Genomic DNA, 26,390 nt, shown 5'->3' on the forward strand with positions numbered 1-26,390 from the left:
ATTGTGCATGAAATAAAGCTTTAAGAATTTTTTATAATCAAAATTAATTTCTGTCATAAATATTAACTTCTACCAGATAATGATAAATTTAATTTTGCCAATTCAGAATAAACCTAATCAAATCAGGACTTTAAAAATACTATTTCAGAGTAAACTCATTCAACTTACTTTTCTTCCCCCAAACCTTGCCCACACTTGCCCTTACCTAATTTTAATGAGGTGTCGTAGATTACATAACTCCCGGTTTGTGCATTCCAGCTTCTTCTGAGAAGGGGGGTAGCAAGGTATAAAGTGTTAAAGCAATGGTTACTAATTATAAAGGAGTGTTGAGAGAGGTCATTGAGAAGATGTGACCACCAGTTGACCCTGAGCTGAACCTGGGAGATCAGTTCCCCCCACCCTTCCTGGAATGCGGGTTCCACTTGCCTTTCTTGCTTCCAGAGGCTGCTCCACGGGCACAGCCTTGAGACAGTGCTGTGGTGTGAGAACATCTGCAGGGTATACATGACTGAACCCACTTAGGGCTTCTTTGTAAACTTTTGAGATTTGGCAGACAGACCGGATCCCCTCATCTTGCTGCCCAGGACAAGCTTTGTAGGTAAGTTCCCTTTGCTTTTTAAGTCTGCCACTTACCAACCTGGAGAGGTCACCTCTTTCTTCACGTTCTTTCTGCCCTCTGAGTACAGGGGCCCTTTTCAGATTTCACCCACGAAGCTCCAGAAAGGGTTTCAAAGCAACAAGGAGTAGGCAAGACTATCTTATAGGATATAAGCCAGTTTGCTGGAAATGTGTATTTTCAGTTAAGTGCCAAATTGTATAGCATCAGTTCCAAGGAAGACCTTGAATCTATGCCAGCAGAAGCCACCATAAATTTGGCAGTGGTTGCTATAGCTCTGAGGCAAGGTAGGGCTTTGCCACTGATCAAAAGAGTTTCTATTAAGCTATGTGCTTTTGGCGTTTCCCCTGTAATTAAAGTTATTAGAGGATTGGAATTTTGTTTAGAAGCTTCTCTATGGCAATCAAAAAAAAGACAGTATATTTAACAGTAAGTGTTTGCACATTTGCTTTAAGATGAGTCTAAGATGGACAATTTTAGGAAATACTAGAGTTCACCCAAAGCGATCACTGTGATTCCAAATTATCATTGATGAAATAGTGTCATTTTGTGAGACATGTGCAAGAATATGAGTGACAGTGATACTGCATATAAGGAACAGTAGGGGCTTGGCAGATGTGCAAACTTGAACTCGAGCTACATCTGGAAAATTATCATGGTAAGTTTAATGTGTTGATTCCATAGCTCCTACATCAAGCCCTAGGCCAGTGGTGGTCCATCTTTGACAATAGTTTTGATGATCTGTGGTCTTCAGCAGATAGAATTGTGGAGATTTACCTCTCAGATTAACTCCCAGGGTTGTAAATGCAGAAAAGAGGAAGAATAAACTTTGTAAAGTTTTTGGATGGTGACCAAAGTAAATTTCATTCAATGGGAAATGTTAGCTTACAAGATTTTTATTAACAGCTTTATTGAGGTATAATTGTCATACAATAAAATGCACATAATTAAAGTATAAAATGTATAAGTTTTGACACATATATAAATCAATGAACTAATCCACAATCAAGATAATAAAAATATCCATCATTTCCAGAAGATTCCCCATGCCCCTTGGTAATAGATTATTATAAATTGAATAGATTATTATAGATTATAGATTATTATAGATGAGTCATTGTTGGCTAAACATTTACATAAATGGCGTATAGTATGTATTCTTTACACTCTGGCTTCCGTCACCGACCATAATTATTTTGAGATCCATCCATCCATCCATCCATCCATCCATCCATGTTGTTGTATATGTCACAGTTTTTATTTTTGATGTGTATCCCTTTATATGGTATACCACAAATTATTTATCCATTCACCTCTCCATGGACATGGGAGTGTTTTCCAGGTTTTTGCTGTTTGCAACAGCAAAAATAAACTTCTGTGCACATTCGTATGCAAGACTTCATGTGCACATATGCTTTATTTTCCTTTGAGTAAATATTTAGGTGTAGAATAACTGCATCGTATGGTAGGTATACATTTAGTTTTTAAGAAACTATCAAGCTGTTTTTTAAAATGGTTGTACAATTTTACATCATTTTACATTTTTATCAGCAATATCTGGGAAGTTTTTTTTTTTAAGATTTTATTTATTTATTCATGAGAGAGAGAGAGAGGGAGGCAGAGACACAGGCAGAGGGAGAAGCAGGCTCCATGCAGGGAGCCCGACGTGGGACTTGATCTCTGGTCCCCAGGATCACGGCCTGGGGCTGAAGTCGGCACTAAACCGCTGAGCCATCCAGGCTGCCCAATATCTGGAGTTTTAACTCCTTTATAACCTCACCAACACTCATGGTCAACGTTTTTAATTTTAGCCATTTTATTAAGTATGTGGTAGAGTCTCATTGCGGCTTTAATTTGCATTTCTCTAATGACTAATGATATTGAACATCTTTTGGCCTTATTTACCATCTGTGTATTTTCTTTGGTAAAGAATTTGTTCAATCAAGTCTTTAGCCCATTTTTTAAATTAGGTAATTATAGAAGGTCTTTATATGATCTAAACACATGTGTTTTTTCAGACATATGATTTGTAAATATTTTCTCCTAGTCTGTGGCTTCTCTTCTTATTCTCGTAGTGTCTGTCAAATAACATAATTTTTTAACTCTTTTAAAAAGCGTATTTTACTTTTGGGGTTATATTTAAGAAATCTTGCCTAAACCGAAGATTACAAAGATATTGCTCTGTTTTCTTCTAGAAGTCACAGGGCTATAGGGGATCCCTGGGTGGCTCAGTGGTTTAACGTCTGCCTCTGGCCCAGGGCTGATCCTGGTGTCCTGGGATCGAGTCCCACGTCGGGCTCCCTGCATGGAGCCTGCTTCTCCCTCTGCCTGTGTCTTGCCTCTATCTCTCTCTGTGTGTCTCTCATGAATAAATAAATAAAATCTTAAAAAAAAAAAAAAGAAGTCACAGGGTTGTAAGATTTAGATTTATGATCTCATTTGAGTTAATTAGTATACATAGTGAAATGTGTGGTTTGAAGTCCATAATTTTGCACATTGCTATCCAATTATTTCAGTGTATTTGTTGAAATGATTATTTTGTCTCCTCTGCACCTATGTTGAACATCAGTTATCCATGTGCCTGTTGGTCTCTATTCTGGACTCTTCTGTTCTGTTAATGCATTTGTCTGTCATTATGCTAAACACATACCATTTGATTACTGTAGCTTTGTATTAGGTCTTGAAATATGGTTGTGAGAGTCCTCCAACTTTGTGCTTTTTTCAAATTTGTTTTGGCTATTCCAGTTCCTTGTACGTCCTTTACATTTTGTAATGAAATAAATGTGGCCATTTCCACAAGAATGTCTGCTGGGGTTTTGAATACGGATTATATTGAATCTATAGATCAATTTGAGGGGAATTAACATCTTAGCAATATTGAGTTTTCCCAATCCAGGAACATGGTCTTATCACTTGATGTTTCTAGGAGTTCTATTACATCTCACAGCATGTTTTGCGGTTTTCATTGTATAAGTTTCTCATATCCTATGTTAGACTTCTCCCTATTTCACATTTTGATGCTGTTGTTTGTTAGTGGCATTGTTTTTTAAAATTTCTGATTATTACCAGTGTAGAGAACTTCAACAGATTTCTGTATATTTTTCTTGCATGCTGAATCCACTTGTTAGTTCTAGTAGCTTTTAATTGATTCCATAAGATTTTCTACAGACAATCATGTCATCTGTAAATAGACTTTTACTTCTGCCTCTTCAATTTGGATACCTTTCATTTATTTATTTTTTTCTTTTTGCCTTTTGCACTGGCTAGAATCTCTAGTAAAATGATAGTTTAAGTGGAGAGGGTAGACATCTTTGTCTTATTTCTGATCATAGGGGAAAAACATTTGTTTTTCATTACTAAGAATGAAATTAGCTGTAGGTTTTTCACAAATGTCCTTTTTCCCTTTATTAGGTTGAAAAAGTTCCCTTGCTGTGAACTTTTATTAGGACTGAGAGTCAGGTTTTGTTAAATGCTTTTTCTGCATTTAATTAAATTATCATGTGTATTTTTTCTTTTTAGTTTGTTGATGTGGTGAATTACATTAATTGATTTTTGAATGATAAACATTGCTGCATTTGTAGGATAATTCCCACAATTATCCCCCTTGGTTATGGTAACATTTTAACATATTTTTGAATTCAATTTGCTAAAATGCTTGTTGAGTAATTTTATGTCTACGTCATCAGAGGTATTGCTCTGTAGTGTTCTTTTCTTGTAGTCTTTTTTTTAAGATAATGCTTACTTTGTTGACTGAGTTGGGAAGTACTCCTTCTTCTTCATCAGCCTTCTGCAGTATTTTGTGTGTGATTGCTATTGTTTCTTTCTTAGATGTCTGGTAAATTTTTCTGGTAAAAATACCAAGGCCTAAATTGTCTCTGTGGGAAAGTTTTTAGCTCCAAATTCAATTTCTTTGAGAGATATAAACCTATTCAGGTTACCTATTTTTTTCTGAAGTTTGTGTATTTCAAGGAATTTTTTCCATTTATTTTAAGTTGTCAAATTTATTGGCATAAGGTTTTTCATAATATTACATTATTGTCCTTTTAATATTTGTAGAATCTAGACTGTTATTACATCTCTTTGTGGATATTGGTAATTTTTTACTCTTTTCTTTTTTTACTGATTAGTCTGGCTAGAGATTTTCTAATTTTATTGATCTTCTCAAAGAACCAGCTTTTTGTTTCATTTATTTTCTCAGCTAGATTTGTGTTTCTATTTCATTGCTCTCTGATCTGATCTATTGTTTCTCTCTGTTACTTGGGTTTCACTTTCTAATTCTATAAATTTCCCCTAAGTACTATTTTAAACACATCTCAGAAATTTGGAAGTAGTTTCTTTTGATTTTTACTCAGTTTAAAATACTAATTTTCTTATTGATTTATCATTTGTTTAATGGATTATTTAGAAGTGTGTCATTTTAGTTTCCAAATATTTGAAATTTTCTAGAGATCTTCCAGTCATTAATTTCTAATAATTAAAAAAAATTTCTAATAATTATATTATGGTCAGAGATCATCCTTTGTATAGCTTGAATTTTTAAAATGTATTGAGACACTTTTTCATAGCCCAGAATATGGTCTATCTTGGTCAGTGTTTCATGTGCACTTAAAAAGAAGGCATGTTCTGCTTTTGTTAATTGGAGTGTTGTATAAATATCCTATTAAGTCAAGTTGATAGATTATGTTGTTAATTCTTCTATGACTACAGATTTTCTATTTTTTTTAAGAGAAGAATATTGAAATCTCCAACTGTGGTGGACTAGTCCACTAGTAATTCTAAACAGTCCACTTCTGTAATTCTATCAGTTTCTGCTTCACCTATCTTGTTATCAGTTATATAAATATTTAGATTTTTTAATGCCTTCTTGATGGACTAACCCCTTTTTCCTTATGAAATAACCTTTAAAAAAAATCCTGATAGTACTCTGCTTGAATTCTATTGTGCCCAATACTAATATAGTCCCTCCAACTTTCTTTTAATTAGGGTTAGTACGGTATATCTTTTTCTATCCTTTTCTATGCAGTGCTTACATGCAGCATATAGGTGGCTCTTACATTTTTTTTGAAAATCTGATTTGACAGTCTCTACCTTTTAACTGGGATGTTTTGACAATTACAGTTAATGTGATTATTAATCTAGTTAAGTCTATCATTTTGACATTTGTTTTCTATTTGTTCCAGTTCTTCCATTTTCCTTTTTGTCCTCTTACTTTGCCTGAAAATTTTCCTTTAACATTTCTTATATAGCAGGTCTGTGGGTGATGAATTTTTTTTCAGCTTTTGTACATCTGTAAGTCTTTATTTTACCTAATTTCTTAAAAGATATTTTGCTTAGTGTAGAGTTCTAGGTGGACAGGTTTTCTGTTTCTTTCTTTTCTTCTTCATCTTCTTCTTTTTTTTTGGACAATACATTAAAGATATTGCCTCATTGTCTTCTCTTTGTATTGTTTCCTATGAGAAATCTGCCATCATTCCTCTTTTTCTCTGTATTTGACAGGTTTTTCTGTTTTTCCCTGCTTTTATAATTTTCTATCACTGGTTTAGAAAAAGTCAATTATGATATGCTTTGGTGTATCTTTTTTCCTAAATCTTGTGTCTTGGATTCATTGAACTTAGATATGCAGATATATAGTTCTCATTTAATTTGGAAAATTACTGGCCATTATTTCTTCAAACTTCTTTCTGTCACCCTCAAACCAAACAGAGACTTTTATTACATATGTACAGATATGGTATCTTCAAGTTGTCCACAGCTCACTGATACTCTTTTTTCTCTTTCTTTGCTTTATTTTGGATAGTTTCTATTGCTGTGTCTTCAAGCATTTCTGTTCTGCAATTTCTAATTAACTCTTTAAGATAATTTTTACTGTGCTAAAAAAGCATGTCACATAAAATTTACCATCTTAACTATTTTTAAGTATATAGCTCAATAGTGCTAAGTATATTCACAGTGTTGTGAAACATCTTATTGATTACTTTTTTTCTAACTCTTAATTCCACTTGATTTATTTCTCATCTCATCACTAAATTTTTGTCACTAAAAGTTTGATTTAGGTCTTTTCTTTTTCTTTCTTTTTTTTTTTTTTTAGGTCTTTTCTATGTCATCCATATCTGTACTTAATTTTTGATCATATGGAAAACATAACTGTTCTAATGTCCTTGTCTGCTAATTTTAACATCTTGTTTGTTTTCAATTGATTGACTGTCTGCCTCATTAAGGGTTGTATTTTGTTTCTTTGCATGCCTCATAACCTTTTATGGGATGCTGGACATTGCAGATTTTTTCCCATTCTGTGCTGGATATTTTTATATCAGTAAAAATATTCTCAAGCATTGTTTTGGGATATAGTTAAGTTACCAAAAAAAGTTTGATTCTTTCATAAATTGCTTTGAAGATGTGTTCAGCAGTCCTAGTGCGGTGTTTAGTCTAGGGTTAATTATTCCACACTACTGAAGCAAGATGCTTTACCAAATGGCTTGTGAATTATGAAGTATTTCAGTCTTGCTAGTGGGAACAGGCACTATTCCCAGTCCTGGGTGAGCACCAACTATTGTTAGTTTTAATCCTTTTGGGTAGTTCTTTCCTGGCAGCAATCTCTAGTACTCTGCCCTGTGAACTCTAGCCACCTTGTTTTCCTGAGACTCTATCTCCTCAATGCAGGGAGTCGGCTTTGAGTTTCTGGGTTTTTTTTCTGTGGTATAGTCTGGAAATTCCTTAAGGCCATAAGCTAAGGAAATCATAGGATTCACCTGATTTCTTCCTCATTTCTCAGCCATTGGTATTGGTGTTTTTCACCTGATGCCAGGATCCTGAAATTTGTTTCTCTCAAATATTTTGTCTATTTGTTTTGGTTGTTTCAGGCAAGAGTGAATCTGGTATCTGTTACTCCATCTTGGCCATAAGCAGAAGACCATGGTGCCAGTTTTTGTCATAGACTTAGACTTTGTTTATCATTCTATATTGTCTTCCCTTTAATCAATGAATAATGCTTATGAGAAGATATAACACAATCGAGTTGAAGAGAGGGAACACATTATCACCAAGAATTTTTGTTCACCAAAATTTCTTTGTAGCACAGATCTCATCAGAAAGTTCAAGACATAAATGAATAAAATATTATTTTCTCAGGAAAAAATATTTTTTAAGTTTTGGAAGCTGCAATGAAATAATATTTTAGATCCACCAAATAATTCATCTCTCCAGCAGAGCCCAGGAACCTCAAGCAGAAGAGACCAGCAAGGCCATGAGGATGCATACAGAAGATGTCTAGCTTGGTGGTCCTGGGCCGTGGCAGGAAAGTCAGAGCTGAAACTTGGTAAGTCCTCCAAACTGTGTGAAGCTCCTCTTTAAATAAAGAAACCAGTTACAGTATAAATGAAAAAACTCTATGAATTATAGAAACAAGGGAGAACATTTCAATTCTGAAATGACATCTTGTTGGAGGAAATGACTGTACAGTTTTTTATTGTTCACTGTTTGGCTTCAGGATATCTTAAATGGGAACAGTCTTCAGATTGGTTAATTTCTTGAAGTGGTTGATGTAAGTGCCATGAAGTTCTTAATGAAAAAGGAATTGCTATGTGAGTCCTAAGACATTTTAAAGTTGAAATTGGACATAGTTCTTAAAGTTCTCAATTTTGCATGATTGATGGAGGTGGTTGTTCTGTTCTAATCTATTAACACATGGTAAGCTCTGTGTAATGTTAACTATTATTATATATTTAAACAATGAAAACTAACTCAGCAGACTGTAATCTGCACTCATGGCAAGGCACATTTTTGTAGCATGCTATAGATATTCTCCACTGTACTACTCTTTTTGTTAAAGATTTTTTATTTTTAAGTAATCTCTACACCCAACATAGGACTTGAACTTACAACTCTGAGATCAAGAGTTGCATGCTTTACTGGCTGAGCTGCCAGGCACCTCTCCACTATACTATTCTGAGTTGAGTTGACTATGTTGCAACATGGTAGTCTTTCCTGTAGCTTCTCTTTAAGTTATTTATTTTGTACTTGGCAAATAGACTTGAGAACAGTGTTCTAGAAAAGTGAAGCAAAGAAACTTCATACCAGGTATTAAAATTTGAGTTTTACATTGACTAGAGGAGACTTCAAAGATAGAGCTGTCAGGGATTAGTGGTAGTCTATTATGAAGTATACTATAAAGAAAACTGCAACAAGAGAGGTCTGACCAGAAATTAAACAAATGGGGCTGGGAAAAAAAATGTTCCAGAGACAGGTCATGGGGCGAATTGAGAAGGGAAGAGTGAGTACCAGCTGATAATGCTGGGGAATGCATCCCTACCGGGACCATGCAATAACCATGTCAGCCATAGCTGACAATGGCAATTAACACTTATTTCCAAATGTACATCCCTTCCAGTTGATTCAATCATACTATTTTGATCTTTAAAATCCCTGTTTAAGGAGCACCTGGTTGGCTCAGTCGTTAAAATGCCCAACTCTTGATTTTGGCTCAGGTCATGATCTCAGGGTTGAGAGATCAAGCCCTACATTCTGATAATTTCTCTCTGTGTGCCTCTTTTAGTTAAAAGAAAGAAAGAAGGGAAGAAATAAAGAAAGAAAGAAAGAAAGAAAGAAAGAAAGAAAGAAAGAAAGAAGAAAGAAAGAAAGAAAGTAAGTCTCTGTTTAAGACAAGATCAGTAAATTATCCAAGAAATAAAAAACTCCACACTCTCTGCAGCTGAGCACAATAATTATTTCTTATCAATGCAAAATCTGCTGTGGGTCCAAGCAACTCTCCAGGACTACTGCTCTCCATGTGGTTATTCAGTGATGGAGGCATGATCCTGTAACCTGGAACACAGGGCCTCTTAAAGATTTATTTATTTATTATTTGAGAGAGAGAGAGAGAGAGCAGGCATGCGTGTATTCATGAGTGGTGGGGAGGGGCAGAAGGAGAGGGAGAGAGAGACTCTCAAGCGGATTCCCTGCTGAGAATGGAGCCCGACTCAGACTCATCTCACTGTCCTGAGATCATGATCTGAGCCGAAATCAAGAGTCAGACATTGAACCAACTGAGCCACCCAGGCGCCTCCAGGACCTCTTCAGTTAAAGGTCAGAGGACAAGAGAGATTGCTGGATGTCTTTTCTGCTCCCATTTTAGTGGACAGAATTAATCACATCGCCCTGCCCGGCTACAAAGGAGCTGAGCAGCAGAATCCTCTATGACTAGGCAAGAAAAGGGAGATTGGATACTGGAGAACAGTTGGTTCTTACCTTCTTGCGTCCAGGGCTGTTGCATATACTGCCCCATGCCTGACTTAGACCTCAGTTTGGCTTTGTTCACACTCACTAATCCTTCTAGCTTCAGGTTAAATATTATTTGCTTCACATGTAGCTCTACCAGTAGACTGTAAACTGCATTACTCATCCTATCTGATTTCCCCAGCCCCTAACACACACAGTACCTAGTATCTAGTTAGTCCAAAATTTGTAAATAAATAACTACTTTGGATAGTAACAGAAGCATCTGCAAATTTCCTTCTTGATATTGTAATTTCTGCTTTTCTAACTATGGAAACATTCCAACATTGTAAAGAAACATGTCATAAGTGGCAGAGAAGAAGCTGGGAGACATTTACAGGCCAGTAGGGCACAGGTGCTGTGGATTGTCAATAGTGATTCCAGTTTCTGATATTGGGTAGTGTTTTGTTTGTTCATCATTCCTCCAGATAATATTGCTGTTTTTTTTTTAAATTTTATTTATTTATGATAGTCACAGAGAGAGAGAGAGAGGGGGGCAGAGACACAGGCAGAGGGAGAAGCAGGCTCCATGCACCGGGAGCCCGATGTGGGATTGGATCCCGGGTCTCCAGGATTGCGCCCTGGGCCAAAGGCAGGCGCCAAACCGCTGCGCCACCCAGGGATCCCAATATTGCTGTTTTTAAGAGAGATAAATTATTTAAAAATTTCCTTCAACTTTTTTTCCTGACCGTAAATATGACATGTATACATCATAGAGAAACTGGAAAGTCCATCAAATATAAGGTCTTCATTCCCATATTCGAAACGATTGTATTTTGACAGGTTTACATTCAGACTTTTATCAACACACATCTTTACATGGTTGAAATAAAATGGTAAAATGGACTTTTATTTTGAATTTTAAAATATTTTGTCATAGAATTTCCACTTTAATTAAGGTCTGCTAAAGCATCATTTTAAATGACAACATTTTTCTTTCATGTTTAAACCATAATTTAAACATCTTAATAGTGGTCATTTAGATCATATCCAATAGCTTTTCACTACATAAAATGTGTAGTAAATACTGTAATGAATAAACATTTCTCTATTTTTTGGACTATTTTCTTAGGATAGATTCATAGAAAAAAAACAGATAAATTAAAAGACAGGAGCATTTATACAATCGTAGTCACTTTAGTCAACAGTGTTAAACAAACACTTAGGGATTATTTAAACTGCTTACTATTTCCTTGGTTAGAAATACGGAATATGAACTCAGAGGATTTAAAATACTTAGTCTTTCTATGTAGCAGTAAAAAAAAAAAATCTTTAAAAGTAGTTTCTGTATGATCAGCATTATCTCATTGGGTGGGACCATAATAACATGCCCAGCATTTCCACACTGCCTTATATAGCGGGTTCTTAACATTCAAGAGAGATACATCTGAAACCCATCTGGAATCTTTCAAGTTACAAAAGTACTTTAACATATAGTCCCCCCACCCAAATTTCCATATTTGCAGTGGCTAAAGCACTAGGTGAAAGACTTTCTTCAATCACCTTTTCTTCTTTCAGAGTCAATAAATATGGCAGTCTTTCACATAAGAGTGTCATTAACCATGGATAAATTCAAGATTCTGCTCTTTAATATGTTTAAAACTTAATTTTTCTGAGTAATAATTATTACTTTCTTAGCTCTCTTTACTCTGTATTCAGTTTTTCCAACAACACTTGCATGTGGCTTGCTTTGGCCTAAGGTGTCCATTTTTAACAAAGAACCAAAGTTTCCATTGCTCAGTGTGAATTTTTGCTGATGAGAAGGGTACTATAAAACCAAACAAATTAGTTATTGGACAGTGCAGGTGCTCAGGCACTCTGAGTGACTATCTCGGGTATCATCCTTAAACATCCACTAATTCAAAATGACAATCTATTGAATATGTCAGAGATTATGTGTGATGCATAGCCATGAAGATTAAATCCATACATTCCAATGATCCCTGCGATCTTTGCGATTTTTCAGAGCATATTAATAAATGGAACAGTTATAATTATCCCCTTAGTCTAGAAGAGGAAGCCGAAGCCAATGAGGATGTAATTGTCTTGACCAAGGTCATATAGTCCATAAGTGAGATTGCTGGGGTGAGACTTAGATTCAGGAATGGAACACTTTAGAAAGTGAATCTTCATTATATACATGAACAGATGGAATGGAGCTGAGTAAGACATTATTCTTCAGAGTCAATGAGACGTAAATATAGGTGGAAACAAGAGTAGACAAGATAATAGGAAATCAAATCATCCTACAGAATAATCCTTACCGAATAATTACTGCACAAGAGATGACCTCAATACACTCATGAAGAGAAGAAAAAAAATGAACTGATGTTTTTGCCATATGCTGGCTGAAGACGTGTAGAGGAAATAGCAAGCTGATTTGAGTTGAAGGGGCATGGCAGGAGCTGGCAGCCTAATTTCTTTTCCCATTAATTTTTACCCCCATCCCAACCTCCACCCCACAAGGGACCTGCCAAAGTAGACATCCAAAATGAGTGTATCTCAGTTAAGGATAGGATGTTATGCCATACAACTGAGTGGAAAAGGAAATAGGTTTCTGATAGAATCTAGCTTTTATCTCCTAGGGAGTTGTGCAATTATAAATAAGATCCCAGATAAAAGGTAAAGAGATTTATCACTTAGAATGTAATACACATATTTATCTGTCCAAATATGGGTACAATTAATTCAATAAACTTCTGTTTTTCTAATTCAAGGCTTATGTTCAATTACATCACTTCTGAATACTATATGCAATAATACAAATTCTGCTTGGTTAAGATTTACTGACCTTTACTGACTCCAAAACTCATTGTGCTACTGGAACTAAAAATATCAATTATATTATTACAAAATAACCTCAATTGGTAGTCTTCAGAGACAGAACCCCATGAATAGTCTCTGTAAATTCTAATCGTTTATAGGACTGCAATGGAAGTAAGACTTCACTTTAATTTCTGTTCTAATATGTAGGACTCTAGACCTCGGTTTCTCCATCTGTGAAAGGGGATACGATGATATTTATCCATTCTACCTCCCAGGATGATATGAGGATCAAATAAAGCAAGAATCAGGTCCATAAAACACTACCATGATGTAAGAAATTATTATTACGTTGGTATGATCATTACTGACTATTAGCTCTCTTTCTCGACAGATTGGTTGTGAGGTGGGAGTATGTTTGGTTCACTTTGGCCATCCAGAGAGTATGTTAGAGATTAGATTTTAGCACAGGGGCAAAGGGCAGGCTCTTTCTTCCCCAAATCCTCCCAAACCAAAGCAGAATTCCTAGTAGGATTTTGTGTGTTCACTTGGGTTGATTATTCTATTTTTTGATGTGAAAAGTAGGAGATGATAAAGGACATTAACAAATAGAAGAAGGGTGGCAGTGGCAAATATAAACTGGCTTCACCTACATTTTCTGGTCTATCCCAGCTCACATATATCTCTTCCCATTCATTCTTCCATCTATCCATCCACCAATCCATTCATCCATCCATCCAATGAATATTTATGAACCATTTACTGTGTGCCAATTTGGGCTTCCTTTTAGCTTTCCTCATCTGAGCACACTGCTGAGTTGTATGAAAATGATTGCTTAAGTTGCATGTGTCCAATGAGACTGTGAATTTCTTAAGGGCAGGAGATGTGCCTTATACTTTTATTCTGTCCTCTGTAGTGCTTAGGATAGTGCTAGGAAAGTATAAGGAGCCATTAAATAGTTACTGAGTTTTTCTTAAAGGGCCATGTAGTATCTTTATGGTTGATGATTTTTAAAAAGCACTGTGTTGCAGATTGGGTTTCTCAGGGGGTGGCCTCTGAGATGGAGATTAGCATGCTGGGAGTTGAGTGGGAAGTCAATGCCTGTGGAAGGGAAGGGAAGGGAAGGGAAGGGAAGGGAAGGGAAGGGAAGAGAAGGGAAGGGAGCTGAGGGGGTGAGGAAAAGACAATGCAGCCCCAGTGAAGTTCTCAGCCCACCCCATGGGAAGCTCTGATACTAAGATGGCCTTTCAGGGTTGCCCTGAGTTGGAGTGAGGGAGCCAGGCCTTTGTACCTAACATTAACCGGTCATTGGAGGCAGGCTGCCTCGAGGAAGGGATGTGACCTTGGGCGAAGTAATGAGACCATTCTGAAAGAGAGTTGTCAGCTGTAGGCTGTCTTCTGGCAGCATTCTCGGCAACTGAAGGAATAGGTTCTTTAGTCCTGGAGGGAAATCTGGACGGCACCCATTGCTAATTTTAATATTAGTAGAAGAGGATGCTGTAAGCTTCATCTGAGAGGAAAAAAGTGAATTTTAATGCTGGCACTTTATATACCTTATGTTCATTAAAAAAATAACATTCTTAAGTCGCTCACTAGTATAGTTCTAAAATAAAAGTTCCCCCTCAAACACATATTTCTATGAAACATTTAAAAAACAACCCAAATTAAGATGAAACTTGTGTTAGTATATATTAGTCAGAGTGAGTTTGTTTCATGTAATCGAACCCAACTAAAATTAGTTCAGAAACAGGAAATTGTATTGTCTCATGTAACCAAACTCCAGGAAAGGCAAAATTGCAAGTAGGCGTCAGGGACTTATATGGTAACAGATCACTTCTTTGTCTCTGCTTCTCTCTTCACATTGCTTCTTCCACAGAGCTGGAAGTGAGGCTCACAGCAGTTTCCAAGCTCAATTTCATCACTAGAGGGGGATTAAAACTTGATCTGTCTTTTGTGAAGTTAAAAACTCCCTGGGAAGGTTTTTACTGGATCCATTGTTATCTGTGGACAAATTAGCTGCAGCCAGGAAGATGAGGTATGATGATGGGTTCAGTTGAGTCAATCTGGGTAGCTCTCACCAGTCACTGTGGCCAAGTAAGATTAAGGGAATTCTCAAGTGGAATCCATGACTGGAATGCAGACCAGGATATATTGTGGAAAGGTAGGGCAGGCAATGAGAGGATAGAACAAAAGCTGTTGCGTATTAGATTTCTCTTATTCCCTGTTTCAATCTTACCAGACTAATATTATTCTGTTTTTGGCTTTGGCATATGGGCCAGTGCATCTATTCATGGAAATAGACCATATACATAGCTATCAATAAATTGTTCATAAGTATTAGGTTCCACTCATTTTGCACTGAGATTAATCACCTGCCAACGTGTACATGGTTTTCTTGGCTCAGAGAAATTGTTTATTAGTCATATTAACAAGGGAATTTTTAAGGGCTAGAAATGAAGACATAATGATTATATCTTATTTTTAAGAGGATATTTATTTATTTATATTAACAAATATATTCACAATATATTATATATGATTACATTTATATTAAAAATGATTATATTAACAAATAGAAGGCATTTGAACCTTTATCAAAAAAACTTACTCTGAGTGATTTATAATATCATTTAGTTGGCTATACATCTTTATTATATGAAGAAGACTTATTTGAAAATACAACTTGAAAAATAGTCCTGTTCAGTTCCAGTAAAAAATCTCTGCCTTCAATTTCAGAAAGAATCAGCTTACCTTTTAACTCTTCTAGTGTCAGAGTTACTGATCCAGTATTTATCTACTCCACCCCAAGTGATTAGTTACAGTCAACTCTTACTCCCATCCCATGGTAAATCCAATCCCAGTGGTTGGTTCAGAAAGGGGTATGTGGTATGATACACAAGAGAATGAATGTTTCTGTGAAAAGTTTTCCTCTTCCACAGAAAGATGAAAAATTTTCTTTTAGAGATTGTTGGGTCCATATGTCTCAATGCTCTGCTAATATTACCTGTCACTAGTCCAAGGTGAAGCCAACAGTGAGAATATCCCAATAGAAAGATAAGAACCGGGGCATCTGGGTGGCTTAGTGGTTGAGCATCTGCCTTTGATTGTGATCCTGGGGTCCTGGGATCGAGTCCCACATTGGGCTCCTCACAGGGAGCCTGCTTCTATCTCTGCCTGTGTCTCTGCCTCTCTCTGTGTCTCTTATGAATGAATAAATAAAATCTTGAAAAGAAAAAAAAGAAAAAGAAGAACCCAAGTCCCTGTAGACATTGTTGAATCAGTGAATTAACCAGCCTCAGAGCCTTTCCTTCTATTGACTGAGGATGGCTAATACATCTCCTTATGGTTTAAGACAAAATCAGGTTGTTTGCTACATATAGCTGCATATTTCTTAATATATATACAGTCTCCCCCATCTATGGGGAATATGTTCCAAGACCCCCAGTAGATGCCTGAAACTATGAATAGTATAGGATCCTATATATATATACTCATACATACATATGATAAAGTTCAGTTTACAAATTAGGCACAGTAGGAGATTAGCAACAATAACTGCTAATAAAATAAAACAAGTATAACAGTATACTGTAATAAAAATTATGTGAGTGTAGTCTCTGTCTCAAAATATCTTACTATATTATACCTACCCTTCTTCTCTTGATGATGTGAGATGATAAATGCCAATGTGATGAGATGTAGTGAGGTAAATGACATGACATAGACATTGTGACTTAGGATTAGGCTCCTGTTGACTTTTTGATGTATCATCATCTACTTCTGGACCATGTTGACTATAAGTAACTGAAACCATGGACAGTGAAACCCCAGATAAAGTGGACTACTCCAATTGCAAAGCATAAAAGAGGAGCTTATGAAATAATTGTAGTACTGTGTGATAAATACAAATAAATAGGGGTATCTACAAGGTATAGGGATGCCACAAAGTAGAGAGTCCTATGAAAAGATCTTTTGGAGAGAAGACACTTGAAATGGATTTTGAAGGACACTTCAATGAGAGAATGAAGTGAGGAGAGCCTCCCAGGCAGAAGGAGCAACATATGCAAGAGCACAGAGTAATAGAATAGATGTTCCTCTTTAAATCACTCAAGTTAGAACAAATAAAGAAGTCTGAGGATATCTCATAGGAACAATGCACAGGTGAGTGTCAAGGGGACTGAATTGGGGGGTTAGAAATCCATTGGGGACAGATGTATTTTCTCTCTCCGTCTGTATTTGGGGTTATATGGTCTTTTAGTATTGCTCTGTTCTGACCCAGTGTCCTCTCCTGTGGACTTCTACAGGTTATTTTCTCTGGTCTTCTTCTTCTTCTTCTTTTCTTCTTCTTCTTCTTCTTCTTCTTCTTCTTCTTCTTCTTCTTCTTCTTCTTCTTCTTCTTCTTCTAAATTAGATTTTATGTATTTATTCATGAGATACAGAGAGGAAGAGGCAGAGACACAGGGAGAGGGAGAAGCAGGCTCCCCGCAGGGAGCCCAATGTGGGACTCCATCCAGGCATTCCAGGGTCGTACCCTGAGCCGAAGGCAGATGCTCAACCACTGAGCCACCCAGGTGTCCCTCTCTGGTCTTCAATATGAGTGTATGACCCCCAAAGGACATCCTGGAATCACCTCAAGATGATTTGTTTCAACACCACTGTGATCTGACTATAGTTTCTCTGTGTCTTGGTTGGAATTTCCTGGCCAGAATTTTTTTTGGACAGCTACCAGTCTATGGTCCAATGATTGGTGTTACTCGGAGACAGGGTCATTATAATATGAACATGGCTGCGTATATGAACTGTGTTAGTTGGGCCTGAGTAGTAGGATCAAATCTGTATCTTAGAATAACTCTTCCTGAAGCATGAAGCTTGGATGGTAGGGGGTAAAATCGGGGTAGTGAGACCAGATAGGAAGTTATTGCAGTCTAAGTAAGACATAGGATCTGAACTAAGACAATAGAAGGGGGATGGAGCAGAGAATGATACAATAAAGGTGAAATGAATTCATTCACTCATCGACTCATTTGTTTATTCAACAAATATTCATTAAGCACCTACCAAACACCAGTATTCTTCTGGGTATAATGAACAACATAGGCAAAATTTTTAATCCTCATAGGACTTATAATTTAAAGTAAGGACAGAAATCAAGAAATAATTTGAGTAAGCAAATTACATATTTTGAGAGATAGTGATAAGTACTATTCAGTTTTGATAGCTATTTATCAAATCACCCCAAACTTCCCATTTTATGATACTCATGGATTCTGTGGGACAGGAATTCAGAAAGGGTACCAGGAGCATGGTTGGTTTCTGCTCTATGATGTCTAATGTTTGGGGCTTTTGCTGAAAAGACTTAATAGCCAAGAGCTACTCAATGCCGGAGAGTGGAAGCACGTGGAGGTTATCTTCACTCACACTGGAGGTCGTTACTGGCTCTCCGGTGGGAACGTGTGTGAGCGCGCGCATGTAGGAGGCAGGATGTAGGAAGGAGGTTGGAGCTAAAAAGATCCAGGTATTGGAATCCTCAGTTTTAGAACCCTTTCTGATCATATCAGAACCTTTAGGAATTTATGGAATTGGTAAGTGAGGGTGAGATGAGAAGTCTGGTGAACATCAATACTTAACGGAAGAGCAAAAGGCTTAATAGAAGACATCAAACAGCACTGGCTTGAGAGATAAGATGAGGAACAAGAGAGAGGAATGATTTAAGGGGCAGAGAAAGGCAGAGAAAGACCTAGCAATCTTTCAGATTGGTGCACAGAAACCTCCCATTCAAAACACTCCTTCAGTGTAAATGTTGTACTCTCTCCAGAGTTTCTCTCCTAAGATATAAATATCCCCGGTAGGACAGAAAATTGAGCCACTGGTATCTGAGTGAACAAAAGGCTGGGTGAGAGCACTTTGGAAAGGGAACGGGGATAAAGGGGGGGGGGGTGTTGGAGAGTTGGAGAGGAGTGCTGTTCAAAGATACCATTATACCATTTGTCCATTTCCAATTTCTGTCAAACTGTAGTGAGCAATAGTGTCTAGGCAGAGTATGTTGAGGTGTCATTGGCTTACCTTTAATTTTGAAAGTTATAATAGGTCACATGGAACATTTTACATTTCAATAAGTAAAACAAACACCAGGTCAGGAGGCAAGTTCTTTAAACTTGGGACAATCTGGTCTGGCGGGGTGACTGAAGTGTAAATATAAACTTATGGATCATCAGCTACACCTAGTGGCCAAGCTGTGAAAAGAACGAATGTTTTATTGTAATATTTTAACATGGTTCTTCAGCTACTTCACCTTTACATAGTCAATAATTGTTTCTTGGGTAGTTCTGTATTATAGTGCAGTTTCCTCTGTATAACTATTTTCAATGACTCTGTTTGTCATCGAGCTAAATATTCTCCAAACGGGAGGAATGCGGTGGTATAAAACAGAAAGAGATGGTGTGTTGGGAAGGTGGGGAAAAGGAAATGAAAGGGCACAGTGGCTCAGTTTTTTGCCTTACCTGCTTGATAACTCTGAAGTATGAACTTACAGTGTTTAGCACCTGCTAGGTTCCTGTACTTTAACTTTATATAAAGGATTGTCTTTTCCAGAAAAGAAATAACAATGGTAGTGATGATGATGGTGGTCCAGGAAGAGTTGTTTGAAGGAAAGAGAGCCCAAATATTTATTCTGCATCTGAGATTTATGAGGTTGCAAAAATGAAATTAACCTGTAAGAAAATGGAGCAGAACCTAAATGAAGAATTGATCAAATTGTTTTCAGAACATATATATATACTTCAACCACTGCATCAGCCAAGAATGTTACATAGTCACCTGTGTCTTTGCAAGTGGTAATTTTTTTGGCATTTGCTTACAGTTTGAGAAATCCCAGTAGCCAACTCTAGTGTTTCTTATGGCAGTGAAGGGAGACATGTATAGAGATGATTCCAACCATTGAAGAGTTGACTTGACTGGCAATACACCTGTGGCACATCCTCAGACTCACATTTATCTTGGAAAAAGAATGGCAAGGAATGATGCAAAGATTTTGAAGGGGTTTTATGACATTATATTGCAGTTTTCCAGAGGAAGAAAATGATAGGAATTGGTTTATGTTTCCTTCATGAGAATCTGAATACAGGATATATTAATTAAACATATATCTTCATTTTACTGATGGAGAAACTTGAGCCAACAGTGATTAAATTACCCAGCTATTTAATTGAAGACTAAGACTACAACCCATGGTTTTTACTCCTGTTGTACTATTCTTTCTATTATAATTATTAATGGAAAAGTTTTCTGTTCCCAAAGAAGACCAAAGCAAAGGAAGTGGGCTTATACCTACATCAAGAAAGTTTAGATAGATTGAGGAAGCTTATGTAACTGTAAAAGAACTAAATACTATATTTTCTTTATTTTGAGATGTGTCTATTTTTTGCATGCTAATATTCTGAAATCACCCTAACTCTTACAATGTTAAATCATAGTTGCTTCCAGGCAGTGTGTCAAGTCGTGAGGTGGTTCTGTTTACGTGGAAGAATTTAGCCATTGACGTTCTCATTTAGTAGGTTATGGAATTGGCAAGGCTAAGGTGTTGCCTTAATTTGCAAAAGAAACTTTTAATTCGCAATGTGTAATTCAATCAAGAAATAAAAAAACAAAATCAAACTTTAAATCGCTGGTACTATTTCATTTGGCTGGAGGTGTGAACGTGGTGACGCTGTTTAGAAGGAATGGGGCAGACTCACCATCTAAGCTACCCTTACACTGTCAGGGCCAAAGTTAATTTAGAAGAATCTTTAGACTGGATGTGAAAAATACAGACCCAAATGTTGTGAATCCCAAAAAGAAATAGTATGTAACTACATGTATTTCCAGGTCTCAGTTATGTTAGTATACTTCATCATTTGTGTATTTCTAATGTAGTGCTTTTATTTCTCCCCCTGAAGCACGTTATTAAATTGACTGATGAGCTTCCAGTTGTGACATCCAAGAATAAGAGGAATTTGGTTTACAACGGTAGTGTTATGTACCAAAAGCAAGATCTGGAAAACCACTCTGGACTACCAGCTGTATTGGCCTTGAGTAATTTACTTCCTCTGTAAAAAACAGTTTCCTTACCTAATATTGGAATAGTGACGTGAACCTTGCAGGAATATTGTGAGAATTAAATAAAACTCTGCATATAAAGTGCCTACCACCTTGCCTATCACATAGTAGATGTTCAGCAAAGTCAGCTCAGTCATGGGAAACTCAGTTAACAAAATGATTTGTCAAGTAGTGCTCGCTGAAGGGTGAATTTCTCCGATTTGGTAAAAATCATGTAGCCTAAACAGTGTTTCTCACCATTTTAGTCTATGCCCCATCGGTTGATAAAGTTTTTAAAAAGTCCTACTGGGATACCTGGGTGGCTCAGCCGTTGAGCTTCTGCCTTCAGCTCAGGTCATGATCCTGGGATCTGGGATGAGTCCCACTTTGGGATGCCTGCATGGAGCCTGCTTCTCCATGAAGCCTGCTTCTCCCTCTGCCTATGTCTCTGAATCTCTCTCGCTGTGTCTCTCATGAATAAATAAATAAATCTTTTTTTTTTAAAGTCCTACTGAAATAATATGTATTTAAACATGTTTCCAAATACATAATAGTGTGGGATCTGTTTTTTCAAGTTACTCCCTATACCTTCTGCCCCATTCTGATCTGCCTCCTAGAGGGGTGGCCCCACCTAGCTGAGAATCTTTGCCTTAAAGCATGGTGGCAGACAGGGATCTAAGAAACATTTGGATATTTATTTTAGGTTCATATTAGGGGCATAGCAGTTCAATCATTTTTGACCTACCGGCTCCATTGTCCATATATTTGCTAAATACATATGGTAAAGAGAAGAAATATGGAACTAGCCATCATTTTGCATCCAGGATCTTCCTTTCAATAGTTATTCAAAATCAATGTAACGGGGCAATGTTTACAAGGTGACCTAAAGATTATTATGTACAACTTAAGTGCTATGTGTTTGCCCGCATGAAGATATTGTCATGAAGCAAAGGGAGAACAACAACAAAAAAGGGTGGGTTACCAGAAATTTTAAAGTTCTGTGATCCAGCTAGTTAAAGAACCTACAAGGCTGAATTTTCTATCAGTCCCTAGGGAGACACAAAAAGAAAAGGCTGCAATAGCCCTGATCACATTTCCTCTACTCTAGCATCCTGTCCCCTACAAGTGTTCATAAAATAATATCACACCCTAGGGTTGGCTGACCTCTGACAACTTTTTTTCTGGTATTGTGCCCGTTTGACTTTTACTCAAGCCTAATTCTTGCTCCCCCCACCCCCCCAGCTTTCTAGAATAGACCAGCAGGATTCTCTAGCACTATTAACTTTTCAAAAGCCACTCGCCTCTTTGCATATCTCCTGCAAGGCTTACCGCACTAACCTACCCTTGCCACAGGCTCCTTTGGAGTCAGAATCCCTTGTCGGCTTTGTTCAGCAGCCTAAAATGTGCACATTGGTGAGACCGCGGGAAAGTTCCAGGAATCCTGTGAACCACTGTTCTCACCCACGTTGTTCCCTGCCTCACTAATCTTTCAGATTAGTTCAGCCTAATGAAAACCAACAACATATAAAGCCATAATACTACTCATCGTTTGCCTTGTGTCTGCTTTAGTTCACTCTGTGTGTCTCGGTTTAACCAAGCAGAATTCTCAAAAAGCACCACCCACCGGCTCCTGGGGCTGTCTCTGACATCGGTTAATGCTCATGTGGGGGAAAGAAGTAGCTGATAAGGATCCAGGCACTAAGGAAACCATCATCTCTTCCTAGATCGCATGGAAGGTGTTGGTTGATACTCTTTTCCCAAGGACCAACGTGGATTCAGTTCCAACTCAGTAGCAACCCCGATTGCTCTTAGCTTTTCTTTTATTATGTTCACCCATAGCAAAATACTCTGGAAAATCACACCAGCAACTCTTAGAATATTTTCAGTTCATTATTTAGCATTCCTTGTGAATTTAAGTTCTCCAACGAGGGGGGGAAAATGTCTTTATTTCAGATGCCTTACAATCTTTCAAAAATATATGTGAATCTTATTTACTATACAGCAAACTACAACTATTTATGAACAGTACAAGTATTTGATAGAGAAATATCCTTATATTTCTTTTTCCAATTTAAATTATAAGTTTTGCTACCAGACAAAACAGAATCATTTCTCTCCTAGCTGGGTAAAAATAGGTCAAGTAATTTAAGCCAGTCCATGGCAATTAAAATTCTGACATTGCCATTGTTTCTTCTATTCTGGGGGGAAAAGACAAACAGAACACATGATAATAGGGGTTCATTGGCTAAGTCACTTGGTGTGCTACCTATTGTTCTCTTGCTTCAACCTGCCTGGGAGCTCTGATTCTGATGATTGTGGTACAGTACCAAAATGATAAATACCATCTCTGAAGCTGTGTAATACCTCTTTTGTGCTAACAAAACAATACGGTTGGAGAGGAGAAAATTGCCAATGGCTTGGGTCCTAAATTCCTTGAATTCTAAATTTATTTATTTTTTGGAGACAATGTTATCTGCCAAGCTTATTTTAAAGTAAATTTTACTGAATCAATTAGACAGCAACACTCATTCTCATTAAACATCCTGTGGCCCTTTCACAAGATTAGAGCCTGTGGCTTGGTCACATTCCAACACAGATAACTGCATTCTGCATTCCTAGATATGGCTCTCCACCTTTCCAAACCCTTACCATCAGACCCATTATTATTTGCACTTGTCCCAAATCAACAGTTCTGTTGTGAGGGTGCAGAGTATCAGCTTCAGCTGACAGGCTAAAGCACTGCTCACTATACTTTTATTAAAGAAAATTCCTTAACCAGTGCATATTTTGAAATGTGAGGCAAATCTCAATTATGTACATTTCCTTGTAAGTTAAGTAAAAGCCTCTTATTTTCATAAAGGGAGTTTACTTAGGATTCTTCTTTGCTAAAAAAATTTGTTGCTCAGATATGTGCTGTTTGCTTCAAGAAAGAAAATGAAGCATTCAGAAATGGTAAACAAACAAATAGAGCAACAAAAAACCCCTCTTGAGCAAATGGTTTTCCTTTGACCTTCTAAATAAATTCCACAAGGGGGCGAAAACACCTAATAGTCTGGGACTACAAAGTTTATATTACAAAGCCGGCCACCCATAATAGATTAGTGGATTAATATTTTGCTCTAAAGGATCTGGCCTTTAATGTTGACATCAATTTATAGCTATCCCAGGCATTTACAGTAGTAAAAGTCATGGAGACCATAAACTTCACAATAGATGTCAGCCTTCTGGTACTAGTGCTCTAGCCTAGCACCCCATAAACAGTGGTGATTAGGTAACTGTCCTTCAAAGACGCATCCATAGTTGTAACGGCTTTATCAGCTCCAGCAAAAACCCGGCCCCAGGATTTTAGCAGCCACAAGGCAGAGGGACAAGTTTTTATCAATGTGTTATTTTTCTGACATGTTCTATGATGTTCTTGCTTATCATTGATCTCATCTCGAAAAATCAAGCGTGGAGTGTCTATTTGTGTGCAAAGCTTAAAGAACAGAAGCTCTCTTGTACCATATTAGAACTTTTTGAAAAACAGCCAAGGTACAGAGGTCAAATTTCCCCATATGCTATAAGCAACTTAGTAGGAAGCAAGACCACAAAAGGTTTTGCAAATGTCCGCCAGTAGCCCGGTGATCTAGGTCACTGTACAGGTTTCATTAATCAGGTTGTTCAAACAAGGAGTTATTTTCCTCTGCTTAAGAGACCTGCAGATATCACATAGAATCTGCTCAATTGTTGATCAAGAGAGAGTTTTAATGAAATAGATCATTCAAATGAATGGGGGGTGGGGGAGGCTTGTATTTGCACTGAGGAGAAATTGTGCTTTTAAACCAGCTCCTCTGTTTGAGTCCTCTGTTCTGGTAGAGATGGGCTCAGGATCTAATAATAGTTCCTTGGGCTCTGCATCTCCACATACGTGTTCCGGTGTTAGAGCAGCAGGAGGAATTTAGTGACAGAGCAGGTGTTGTGGCTTATTTCCTGGCAGAATAAATGGTGAAGGGTGGTGGCAAGACTATTCTTCTGCGTCTTTCTTTATGCAAAAAAACAAAAACAAAAACAAAACAACAACAACAAAAAACAATGCCTCCAAAAGCTTTCCTTTTTTTCCTGGCACAAGTGAAAAAGAACAAGAATTGCTGTATTAATATGTATGCAAACATATTTTTTCACTTGAGCCTCTGGGGCCGGGAAGGGGGGGGGGGGGGGGAAGGAAAGAAAAACTTACTGTGAAAATGCTTAGCCAGAAAGATTTACTGCTGATTGCAGATTTAGTATTGACATATTTTAGCTGAAGAAAACTTCAGCTTGAACTATTAATGTGGGAAATCTGGATGGGTTTTTAAAAATGGGGTGAAGAGTTTGAAATGATTTTGTTTTCAGAGAAATTATTTATTTAGAACATAATTTTGAATAAGAAAGTGTCAATTATAGAGGTATAAAAAGCCCAGTGGAGTGTGCATCTTAATTTTAATGGCTTGCCTTGGAATTAGAATCATAGTGTAGGTGATCTGAATTATACTGAAATCAGCCTTTACGCCAGACTCACTGTAATTTAACACTTCTGTGTTTCCTTCTCTGATTTTTTTATTATGAAATATGGGATTTAAGATTAGAATCTAAGAGTCTAAATGAAATGCTCTTTTAAAGTATTAGTGTGATTTCCCTCAACCTCTATTTCTTTACTTCTCCAGTGGGTCAAATATAAAAGACTGAATTTTTTTCTTGAATGTAGATGTATTGCTCCTACAAGCTAAGCTAAGGAAAACATGAAAGGGAAAACAAAACTCCATCTTCAAACTGGGATAACTTGAGATGTTAACAATACTTTTTCTTTTACTTGATTATATAAGGCAAAACTCGACACCTACTTAGCCATAATTATGTCTTCTTGATAACACGTTTAGGTAAAATTAAAACAATCTTATCCCTATGTCCTTTGCACCCCTTTCCTGTAACAGAAAAGGCTCAGGAATTCTGGAAAATAGGGCATGCTTGAGAGGGAACATCTTGTGAAGACTGTAATTTGACCTTTGAATCAACCTCCCTGTGTAAATTTTAAATATTATAGAACAAAATAGAAAGCCTCAAGGTGGAATTCTGGCCCCCTCTTCCTCTTAGGACTATAAACCAGTCAGAAGCTATTTCAGAGATTAAGCTAGAAAATGTGTGCCTCTCCTTAGGACTTTTGCTGAGAAATAAAATTCGTCACTAGAGATAAAGGTAGATTTATGTCCAATGCCATCCTCATCAATCTCCCAGTATATTATTCCCGGTCTCCCTTCATTTGTGTAGTTGAATCAGGTATAACCAGAAACACTTGGTTTTCCCCCTCCCAGACTGTGAAAAAAATATATTTGGTGTTACAGACCTTTCTAACTCTGGAGTACACTCGAATATGATGGCAATTAAGAAAAAAAAAATGCTCTTTGACAACTTTGCAGCTTCTGATTAAACCACACCAAGAGGCATGTTACAATGATAACAATGAAGCATTATGCCAATTATGTTAAATCCTGCTCTCCACTTAAGCTCATCATGACCTGTTTTAGTGTCCTGTAATTTATCCTTTGGAATGCTTACTCTCATCAATAAAGTGTTCAACTTAAAGAGGAGGAAAAAAAAAAAAAAAAGCCACCAAAAGGAACAACCACCCCCCAAATGACTTCTAGAAAACAAG

General features: G+C 37.0%; 1 long non-coding RNA gene across 1 annotated transcript; it reads left to right on the top strand.

Moving 5' to 3' along the window:
- The first annotated feature begins 467 nt into the window (after positions 1 to 467).
- Positions 468 to 10,764, top strand: LOC125755222 (uncharacterized). Its single transcript, XR_007411100.1, has 3 exons — positions 468 to 598; positions 7,820 to 7,931; positions 9,168 to 10,764. It is a non-coding gene; the product is annotated as an uncharacterized LOC125755222 (long non-coding RNA).
- Positions 10,765 to 26,390: the final 15,626 nt, after the last annotated feature.

This window comes from Canis lupus, chromosome 1, assembly GCF_003254725.2.
Source record: "Canis lupus dingo isolate Sandy chromosome 1, ASM325472v2, whole genome shotgun sequence".
Taxonomy (NCBI): Eukaryota; Metazoa; Chordata; class Mammalia; order Carnivora; family Canidae; genus Canis; species Canis lupus.